This window comes from Cornus florida, unplaced genomic scaffold, assembly GCF_030987335.1.
Source record: "Cornus florida cultivar Cherokee Brave unplaced genomic scaffold, ASM3098733v1 CherokeeBrave_3.0.0_Hap2_Chr10, whole genome shotgun sequence".
NCBI lineage: Eukaryota > Viridiplantae > Streptophyta > Magnoliopsida > Cornales > Cornaceae > Cornus > Cornus florida.
In genome coordinates this window covers 47,562,582-47,571,899 of record NW_026775580.1, presented here as the reverse complement: position 1 = coordinate 47,571,899, position 9,318 = coordinate 47,562,582, and positions in this window count along the sequence as shown.

The following is a 9,318-nucleotide window of genomic DNA, read 5'->3' as shown; positions in this document are numbered from 1 at the left end:
GATTAAATGGACATCATGAAATTTATATAATAATTTGCATGCTGTTAAGGATTGTGTAAGGTTTAAATTGCTAGTTTTGTTTAGTAAATTTAATGGACTAGTATGAAAGAATTTTTGGAATTTTGGTATAATGTGCTCAGTTAATATTTCTGATTATCATTATAACATGCTATGGATTTTAAATTGATGAACGATTATAATTTCTGTTTTGTCAATTGGATGGATATGGATAGTTTAAATTGTGTATCGTTACTCTAGCAATTTAACGGAGGTTCTATGATTATAATCATATACTGGATGCATGATAGGATCTTATCTATATTTGATTTCTATTATGTTTGTTTCTGGATGTACTTGATGTTCAAATGAGTGTGCATCATTTATGGATCATATGCATTATATGCACCGGTATGGGACGGTGGCATATTGGGGATGGATTAAATCAAAACACTAAGTCCTACCTACTCATACATACGGAATGGATTAACTAAAGCAATTAAATCCTACATGGATGCATGTCCTGTCAACTAAAATAGTTGAGTGACATATCGGATGTTTGTTTTATTTTTCTGTATTAGGAATGGTTTATATATATACTTATGGTACCGTGATATAAGCTTGAGTCTCAAAATCATGGTTAGGGTGCGTATATCGCAAAGGATAAATAACTAGATATCGTTGATGTTCCTTGATAGGTCTAGGGCACATGCACACCGTAATGTGTGATTTACATGTTACCTTTTATTCAGGCTGAACTACACTATAGGCTAGTGAGCGTCCTATAGTGTGTATTTATATCTATATGAATTATTTTAGCTATTGCCAAGCTATCTAGGATGTATCTGCGTATCGGGTTTATGTATGGATTGTTGTAGGATGGAACTTGCATGTGGGCCTGACCCACTCTCATTTTTCAGGTGTACGTCAGTACCAGGCTTAGAGCTGTATCATGATGAAGCAGATACAGTCACTCACTCTTCCAACTATGTAGGATTTCCTTTCATATTTTAGTTTTGGATTTTGGTTTTGTAATTTATGTTCATTTGGAATTATTAGGGGCCCACTGGATGGATTCTTGAGTTGTACGGATTGGAAAGATTAAATTATATTAATTTCTTATTTTGGAGGATTTTTATTATTTAGAATTCTATCAGCTAATTATTTTATTCTTATTTTATTTTTGTATTCCATGCTTATTTACATATTAATTGTTTGGTATCCCTCGGATCTGTGCTCGGACTTGATCACCCGTGGCTTTGGAATCGAGGGGTATCACACGGAGTCACCAACAGATGGGTTATATTAACAATTTGAAAAATTATGGGTGATTTTGAAAATAGAGAGCGACATAGCACGACATTGCATTTCATAACACCATATTGTTCATTTGGAATTGAAATGGATGTTGTATTTTCTCCTAGCATAGCATGATCCCGTTCCCTATTAGGCTATTCATTGTTGGATTCATGAGGCCACAAAAGGTGTGTCTTAGGCACCACCTACTGAGCAAATTTGCTCACCTCTTATTATTAACATTTTTCAGGGCATGGCAAAGAAGTGGCAGACGACAATCCACCACCTGTTTAGTCGGTTTGACGGACTTGGACCCTTTTGTGCTCAAAGTGTATTTCACCCCTTTTTGTTGTAAGTAGTATTAGGGATCCTTTTGTATCTTCTACATGGGTGGAAATGGTCTTGAGACCATTCATTTGTATTTTGTGATCTTATTGTGATTTCAATATCTATATAATGCCTTAGGCCATATTTTGATGCATGACGGACTTGTATAATTTAATGGTGTATCGGACTTATGTATAGCCTTGTTTGATTTTATTACCACCTAATTGTGTTAGTTTTATCATTAAATGGAATAATCAAGACAGGTTTGGGCCTTGAGTAAGGTCACCAAAGGACCAAAGTAGTGCCAACGAACATAAGATTTCAATTTTAGGTTGTCAGGGGCGAATTTGAGGTTCTGGGCATCTTGAACCTGTTCAGCCCCATTGAACCGGTTCAAGGGGGGTCCTTGGGTTTAAGAATGAGCATTCTGTACTTCTTGAACCGGTTCATCCTCCAGTGTGCCATTTTGCCTTGTCAGTTTGACAGCTTTGATCACCAGAGTTCGGACGGTCATAACTTCTTCATTTGGAACCCAAATAGGGTCATTCTTGAGTCCATTTTCAAGAATTTTAAGTTAGCTTTCCAATGAGACCAACATTATCCCCAAATTCCATTCATGTTGAGAGTTATGATTGTTTTAGTGGAGTAGTGTTAGAAATTACCTTGAACCGGTAAGGGTACTTTTGGGAAATCACATCCAATGACCACAGAACCTCTTCAAGTGTCATGAAATGATTAAGAATGATTATTTCAAACCTCATTTGATTATTTTAATGATGGATTACCCTCTCATAATGTAAAATAACCAATTTTCCCTTAGTGTGTCCTCGGGTTTGGTTACGAACCTGGTTAGCGATCCGGACCCTCGGTTTGGGTCGTTACATTATAACCCGAAGAGATATCAAGTCCATCTTAAACTGAGCTTGACCATCAATTAGGCATACTCTGGATCATTTGTGGAGACTCTCGACCCTAGTTGGTCGAAAAAATTTCTTAGTCATAATGACTTAGAGATAAATGCCCAAGATTCCTGATCATGACCATATAGACTAAGAGTCTTAGTCATTGCCTAATGACTGAGAGTCTTGGTTGAGACTCATAATCATCACCATTGACTTTGAGAGATAATGGTCGAGACTCTTAATCATGGCCGTAGAGACTAAGAGTCTTGGTCATGGTCTAATGACTGAGAGTCTTAATCATGGCCATAGTGACTGAGAGAATCTTGATCATGATTGGTTATGAGACTTTGGATCATAACCATAGTGACTTTGAGAGTCTTAATCATGGCCTTAGTGACTGAGAGAATCTTGATCATGATTGGTTATGAGACTTTGGATCATGACCATAGTAACTCTGAGGGTCTTAATCATGCCCATAGTGACTGAGAGTCTTGATCATGGCCATAGAGACTAAGAATCCTGGTCATGGCCATTGTGACTGAGAGAATCTTGATCATGACTGGTTATGAGACTTTGCATCATGACCATAGTGACTCTGAGAGTCTTGATCATGGCCATTCTTCTTAATTCCTGACCTTAATTCTGATCATCGTGATTAGAAATTAATCTTTCGCCCCGATGATCATGGGTTGACCCAGATTTCAGACATCGGGATTTTTGACCACGTGGCATGATTACTTTGCATTATATTTTAGGTGTTAACAGGAAGTTCATACTCAGACCCTTATTTTCTCCATCAACTCTAGTGAGCTCAGAACTGGGTTCGACGTTGAGAATTGATATGTTGTGTAACGACCCGGTCATTTGCTTTCCTTTCCTTTCCTTTTTCCTGAAATTTTACGAATGAATTTTTTTCGTTTAATTATTTTCATGTCGCTTAGTATCATCTCGAGTGCTCAGAATTGGTTTATGAGACTCTTTCATGTGAATTGACAACTTCCTTTGAGGACCGAGTCATTTTCACATTTCGGACACTATGCACCTTTCGTCATTTTCCCTGTTTCGTCTTTTTCCTATTCTGTCTTTTCTCTGTTTGCCACATTGTTGGCATAACCTCACTTCTCATGCTTGGATTTGGTTTTTGACTTCACGTGTCTTCATCGTGAGTGGTTTACTCGAAATACTAATCTTTACTTTTGCAAGAAAGTACTCTAGTTGCTCCCGGTGTCCATAGAGGCATGGTTGCACAATTCTTTAGAATTATTTTCCTTTCTTGGGTGTTTTTCGTAAATATATTTTGAAGATACTTTATTTTAGAGGTATCTAAGAAAATATCTTTTGGAAGATATTTTCATTCTGGGGCAGTTTCGCAATTAACCCTTTTTGTAGGGGCCATTGTGCAATTAACGAAAGTTACTACAAAATACCTCGTCTGGAACCTAGATCCTCATACGAGATTCATTTTCACTTTTCATTTACTCGTAAATTCATAGAATTTCCTTCTGGTCGTTTTTCTCCAATTTCAGAGTTTCTGGACCCGATTGTCGCCGAACTTGTTCAGGCATAACTTTCTGCTCGGGACTCGATTTTTGACGCTGTTTCTTTCGTTATTCATATTTTCTCATATTGAATCTTTTTTGTTCATGTAGTTTTGCCGTTTGAGTATGTTTGCTCAAAATCCACTTTTCCGGACCTGGCGGGGCCCGTTCGGGGCACATTTTGAGATTTCTATAAAAGGGAGATGAGATATTTCATTCTTCATCTTCCCCACTCCCCTTGCATGACCTGAAACAGCCATGGATGCCCATGGAGCTGTCACGTTCACTTTCCTCCTCTGATCTACTTTTCCTAAGTGAAAAGTCTTCGGCCTTCTCATTTTTTGTTCCCCTCGACGTGTTCTACCATTCCCCCTTATTAGAATTCATTTTTAACCATTTTTTGAGTTTGGGTTTGAGGTCAAGTTGTGATTTTCATGGGGCTTTCTTTGGATTCATGTAGATCGTGTTGTCCCTGACAAAACCCTTCGGTTTCGGCGGATTCGGAACACTCTTTTTTTTGTGGGCCATTGAGGTTTTCATCTCAAATTGAGGTAGGGGATGTTATAATTTAATTTCTAGCTCTATTACATGCTTGTAATGCTTATTCAACTCAATTGCATGCTTGGATATTAAATCTAGAATTTTTTCTTATTTATTTTCTAGTATGAAATTTAATTTTCCCGGTGAGTTATAACATGTTTTAAACTTGTGGCTTGACATTATATTACACCTGATATGTTGATTAACATATATTAAAATTGGGGCATTTGGATAACAAATGAAGATTTTATTTAATATTTATCTTGAATAAAATATTAATTCATGTGGCCTTAACTAGCTTGAAATCAATGTGTGATAGCATATTATATTTGGCCTTAGCATGCTCTTCAACATAATTGAATTTGTAAGTAATTGGAGGCGTTTTGAAAATTAGTAATTATTAATTAACTTGATTAATTAATTTGCCCCGAGTGCACTATTCACTCCATTTGAATTCTGACTTGATATTCTTGATCTACATGCCATATAGCTTAACATATATTTGATTTAGAATATTCAGTGAGGTTTTGAAACCTTTCATTTAATTAATTTCCTTATTTAAGATTTAATCCTCATGGTGATATACAACTTGGAATTGAATTGTGGCATGCTAGAAAATTAAACTTTGGTATGGTTATTCATATATATTAAATTGGGATTAATTGCATGAGAATTGCAACTTTTATTTTATATTTAACTTTAGTGAAAATTTAATTCTCATAGTCGTAAATTGAATAAAATAAGCTTGTAATGTGATATTACATTAGTCCTTGACATATTCTCTAAGATATGTTAAATTGAGAGCATTTGGTTAAGTTTGAAAATCTAGAGATTTTTATTAAAAGAATTAATTTAAAATTTATTTTGTGGTCCCATTAGCTTAATTAAGATTTTAACTTGATATTTGTATTGGCCATGACTTGTTTAATAGTATATATTAATTGTGGACCATTTGAAGTTGCTTTAAAACCTTGGTAATTAAATTAGCAAGATTTAATTAGAGTTCTACTTTGTTGTTCCAATAACCTAATTGATTTTGGAAACTTGGGTATGTCGTTGTTTGGCTACGGCTAGGACGTTGTTCTAGTACGGGGGATAGTCCCTCTATATGGTCTAGTGCGCACATAGGGAGGTTTACCATGGGCTAGTAACCCTAAAGTAACTAAGGTGTCAGCCTTATCCGACTGATGTCTAAGTATCCACTTTATTTGATTTCGCATTTCATTTCAAGTTGATAACTAGATGATGTTATGACTTGTTGTTTCTTACTTGTTTTCTCGTTTTAAGTTTCAGGATGTTTACTTTGAGACACCATGCTTTACGCGTTGTATTAGAAGTTCTAATGTTGGTTAGATTGCATTGAAATTGTAATTTGTGTTTTGATTGTTCATCATAGCCTAGGATGATTCCTTAGACTTATTTGGAACATACACATTAGGTGGCATGATCATTTTAGGTGTTTTTGTATTCTAGATTGCAAGTTGATACCTTTAAGAACCTTTATCTTGTTGCCTTGTATAACGTGCTTCCATATTGTTTAAATTGCATAGATGATGTGCTTTATGCTATAAATAATCTAAGATAGCTTAGGGTTATTCCTGAGTCTAATCTTTGACATAGACGTTAGGTGGCATGATCCCTTTTGAGCTATATCATATTAGTCCTAAAAATCTCTAAAGAAATCGAGTTGATGCACGCTCATCCCCTATGAATAAACTCGTTAGTCTTGTTTATTCACCCTGAAGTTACTGGGTGTTTTGCAAGTGAAGAAGCTTTGTTATAGGATACACAACACTCTTAAATAGGCTAGAAGTCTTGAAGTATTTTTGATGATATTGAATATGCACATGTTAGCATATCATGTTTACTTTTGTTTATTTTGATAAAACTTGTATTCTTCAATCCCACATATATAAAGCGTACATAAGTACACTCCTTTTTATTGTATTCAACATGTATAAGATGAGGCCGGAGGCCAATATCATGTATCTCATATTCTATACACTTGTGCTTTCAAAGTTCATATGGAAATATTGAAAATTCATGTGTTGTTATGTCATAACTTTTGCATCGGGCTTGGGAATTCCATTCTGATTCTTTTATAGGGTCCCATAAATCATGTATGAAGTGTGGCCAAGGGCCAAACAATAATTTGAAATCATTCGTCAATTTTGGTTTTCATGTTTTCCATTTCAAGTCCATTTTTGCCTTTTCGGCCGTTGGGGGGTCGGATTTTGCATCGGTGGTATGTTTAAGTCATGGACCATTGTAGCACATCCTAATAGGTAAGTTACGTTTGTGTGCATTGTCGTTTCTGGGCAAATCTTCTCCTTTAGTGAAATGAGCCTCCTATGGACTCATTTTGAGGTTTTGTTGCATAATCTGATCTAGGGGTATTCTATATCTTTCACATCAGTTTTATTTTCGACTTTCAACATGGTCAATCAGAAAACGTGATTTTAGGGGGGGGTTTCTTCTTTATGTTTTTCCAGAAAACATCTTCTTGGTACCGGAAATCCTTCGTCAAGTTTCAGCTTACAGTTTTCATTTTAGCAGCTTTTTAGCTCTTTTGACCAGATTTCTTGGGAGGGCATTTTGGCCATTTCGTAGTGAGTTTTTTTTAATTCTCTCATTAGTTATATAGAAAACTCAATTTTGAGGGGGGTTTCTTCTTTGTGTTTTTGCAAAAAAAATCATTTAGGCCTCCAAATTCAGCCTCTGTTCTGGATTTTTCTGGAAAAAAAAACCACACAACAGGTTTTTGGGCTTCTACCAGCCATGTGTGCACCCAGCGCGCGCGGCTTGCATGGGCACACACATGGGCATGCGCATGGGGCTGCCATGGCCCCTTGTCAGGCCGCCACGATGTCAATTCTTCTTTTGGGCTTTTCTCCTTCTTCCGGACTCCGATTCAAGTGAATTTTTTTTTTTACTTGATTAATGACGCCGCGGGGTTACCAAGGGTCAGGGACACTAGCCAATCCTCCTTTCGTGTTGCGGCGGGGTTACCAAAGGGCGGGCTGTATTAACGTTTGAAAGTGATGATTTTGATAATGAAAATGGGGAGTGTCATTGACATGCATTGCATGTCATTTCATTGCATTGCATTGTTTATACTTGGAATTGACTTGTATGTTGTATTTGATCCCCTACGTTGTATGATCCCTATCTCCCATTGGCCTATGCTTTGCTTGAATTCACAAGGACACAAGATTTGTGCCTTAAGTGTCACCTACTGAGCATATAGCTCACCCTACTATTTATACATTTTTTTTCAGGTCTTGGAAAAGAATCGGTGGACGACAACCCACCTTAAGCTTGAGCGATACTAGAAGCTCACTTTTGTGTCTTTTGTATATTTCCCATTATTTTTGCAAAGCACTAAAAGTATAAAGGTATATATGTATATTTTGCAAAACTTTGTCATGTAACCTTGTTGATGAATGGGAAGGATAATTTTAGTTAAAGTAATTATCGGTGTTATTTGATTGTGTATGATCATATACTGTTGCCGTGAATTCGGAATTTGAGCCATGATAAGTTAAAAAATGAATTTAAACAGGGTATGGTAGGCCTATTTTTAGGGGAGGTTATGCCGAATTTTTTGTAAAATTCTTGGCATCAGCTAGGGTCGTTACAAATTTGGTATCAGAGCAAAGGTTCGAAAACCCTTAGGACAACGGGTAGAGGCCTACATAGAGTCGCATGGAATGTTGTTTGTGTTGCTTACTTGACTACTTGCTACGTGGTATCTTATTTAAATGAGCATGCTTAACTGCCTATGTGCTTACTTGCTTACTTGTTTATGTTAAAATATTTCTTGCATAGTCTTGCATGCTAAGTGTTGTACGGTATTAATTCTTGTTGAGTCGTCTACAGTGGACCTTATTGTCATGTTTCTGAATCGTTTTCTCGTTTTATAGCACGATGTCACGGCGTGAGGAACCTAGAGAAGTTGGCCCTAGGCCAACAAGGGGCGATGTTGGTGAGAACTCTAGCTCCAATCCGGCGGAGCCAGTTGATGAGAACATGCTTCTTAGGGACTTGATTCCCCCAAGAGCTGTTCCCCCAAGAAGAGAGAATGTTGAAACACCCGTACCCGTAGAAGTGGGTGAAGGTTCTGTGGCACTGGAGTTTAATCGTTTATTGCAAAATGGCGTGAGGGCAACGATTGTTGCTCAGCCGCAGTTGGTACCACAACCTACAGTTCGAGTTGAGGAGACTCCAGCTCAGAAGCGTCTCAAGATCATTAAGGGGTTTTCTCAGCTGATGCCGGTTATGTTTGAAGGCGGTGCGGATCCAATGGTAGCCGACAACTACATAGATCAAGTCGAAACTCAGTTGACCTCAATGGATGTGACAGAGGATCACTTGAAGATCATCCTAGCAACTTACAAGTTTACTATGGATGCCAAGGTTTGGTGGAAGTCGATCACTAACCAGTATAAGATTGACGAGATGAGTTGGGACAGGTTCAAGGAACTGTTCTATGAAAAGTACTTTCCGCTTTCCAAAAGATGGGAGTTACAAGACTAGTTTCATAATCTTATTCAAGGGAACATGTCAGTGGCGGAGTATGAGAACAAGTTCACCTCACTCTCCCGTTTTGCTCCAGAAGTGGTGAGAGATGAAGCTAACAAGACTCGGAAGTTTGTCTCGGGTCTTAATGATCGAATGAGGCCGTTGATCACGGCACAGTTTATTAAGGTTTACTCTGA